General features: G+C 46.3%; 1 non-coding gene across 1 annotated transcript; it reads right to left on the reverse strand.

The window, feature by feature from the left end:
• Positions 1 to 935: 935 nt before the first annotated feature.
• On the reverse strand, positions 936 to 1,126 carry LOC130317742 (U2 spliceosomal RNA). Its single transcript, XR_008864803.1, has one exon. It is a non-coding gene; the product is annotated as a U2 spliceosomal RNA (small nuclear RNA).
• Between the last annotated feature and the right edge of the window lie 1,105 nt (positions 1,127 to 2,231).

Consider the following 2,231-nt stretch of genomic DNA (forward strand, 5'->3'; position numbering starts at 1 on the left):
TTTTTCCTGTCTGAATTTGTCGCACAGAAAGTTGAAGGCCAAATATGTGTGACATTTCTGCGACTTTAGCTTCTAGAGCATTTTTACAACATTATACATAGGTGCTGAATACATAAAAAGCGACTGTTCAGCGACAGACAAGTCGCATCGGCTGAAAGTAGGCCAGAATGTCAGTCCATGTTGGAGCAGGTTTAGATACAGTCTAAAGCATAGATCTCAAAGTCTGTGCACAGAATTTAGCAAGGGCCTCGCACCTTCTGATGCATCAGGTAGGTGCACAATAGCATAGCCTAACCCTCTGTACTTTGGTCTATATTGATGCGGGACATAGACAGCCAGCTGATGACCAATCCATTAGTGCAATGGATGGCTGGAAGCATTTGTCTTTGCCTTTGCAATACCACAGAAGCAATGCATGGTCAATGTACAGCAATGACACACCTGTGTGAACAGCCAGGAGACCCCCCCCCCCATGTTATGTTACATAGTTACATAGTTAGTACGGTCGAAAAAAGACATATGTCCATCACGTTCAACCAGGGAATTAAGGGGTAGGGGTGTGGCGCGATATTGGGGAAGGGATGAGATTTTATATTTCTTCATAAGCATTAATCTTATTTTGTCAATTAGGAACATTCAGCACCCACCCGCTATCAAGGCAGCTGCCTATCATGTCATGCCCTACCTGCACAGGTGTGCTGGCTACTCAAATGATCCAATTAAGGAGGCCATTTAGTCAGCAGCAGCAGAAGTCCTGTGCCTGGACGCTCCAACAGGGGCCAGACACAAGCAGAAGCAGAAGCAGCAGAAGCAGCAGCAGCACCACCTTTTGTTTTTTGGCTGCAGCAGCAGCAAGGCCCACAGGGCTGGCTAGCTGGCTAGCCAGCAAGCAGGTAGCAATGAAAGTAGGAATCTTTCTTTTTAACCCTGTAAGGGGGTGGTGCACTGTACCCGAAGATACTGCCATATCGGGTCAATGCATAGGGCGACGGAAGCAAGCTTCGAAATCGGCCCCCGTTCTCAAAAATCCATTTAATATATGGTCCCCAGATAGGGGACGTATCAGATATTAAACTGATAAGAACAGATACTACACTTGATCTTAGCCAAAAGGCCGAGAAGCGATAACCGTGAAAGGGGCGGGCCCAACAAGGTCCCCTTCATGGGCACTATCACTGCTTGCTGTCAGGGAGGCTGCCAGACAATTTTCCATGCACACTCTGGGCTGGGGGGCAGTCAACCACCAGTACACACAGCAGAACCTAAACCCATACCATTATTGCTAAGCAGCAAGACAGGGGCCCATTGCACTCCCACGGGGCCTTTTTAAATGCAATCCATAACCCGGATTTGCCAGGAACCCTTCTTACTCCTCCTACTTGCATGTGACACTGGGCTTAGGATCTGCATAGGAAACACACACACAAGCACACACCTACCTTTGTTGCCTGCAGATGCCTCCTTGGCTGTCCCCAAACGGTATCAAACCAACACCCACGGGAAGCTGTAAGCATAGAGGACATGCCTGCACCCCATTGGACTTACCTGTGTGGGTTAAATCCGGGTTATTTGACAACCTATGGCGGTGATGGTTCTGCTCAGGCAGAGCAGTGCTGATGCTCCTCATAAAGCTGTCGCTGCTGTGAAGGTTCTAGGTGACATCACAAATCCCTTTGGTTACATACACAACAAAGCTGGGTTGTTGTTGTTTACACTCTGCAAGGCCTGTGGAAGTGAGTGACATCATAGCACTGTAGTTCTGAGGGTTCAAGATGGATGCAACAATCTCCTGTTGCTTCTATGAAGGCCGTAATAGACGACATCACCAAACAGCTCCATAGTCACATACACAGCAAAGGAGAGATGTTGTTTACACCTAGTGATGTCAGTGGTATTGAGTGACATCACAGCACAGTGCTAAGGCTCCTGGGCCTGGACACAGCAGCGGCTGCAATATCTCAACGGAGAATACGTTTATATCTATGTGTGTGTGTGCGCATATATATATATATATATATATATATATATATATATATATTTCTCCGCCGAAATCACTTTTAAACCCATTTCCACCTTTTTTTCCCTTCTCTTCCTCTTACTTTTTTTTCACGTTTTTGTTACGTTTTTCTCCTTTTCGCCTCTTTTCTGGGCGTATTATTCTTCTTTTTCTTCTTTTTTTTCGTCTAATGCATACCCCATCAGTGCAGCAATGCTTATTCAATACCGCCAGC

This window comes from Hyla sarda, unplaced genomic scaffold, assembly GCF_029499605.1.
Source record: "Hyla sarda isolate aHylSar1 unplaced genomic scaffold, aHylSar1.hap1 scaffold_2014, whole genome shotgun sequence".
Lineage (NCBI taxonomy): Eukaryota > Metazoa > Chordata > Amphibia > Anura > Hylidae > Hyla > Hyla sarda.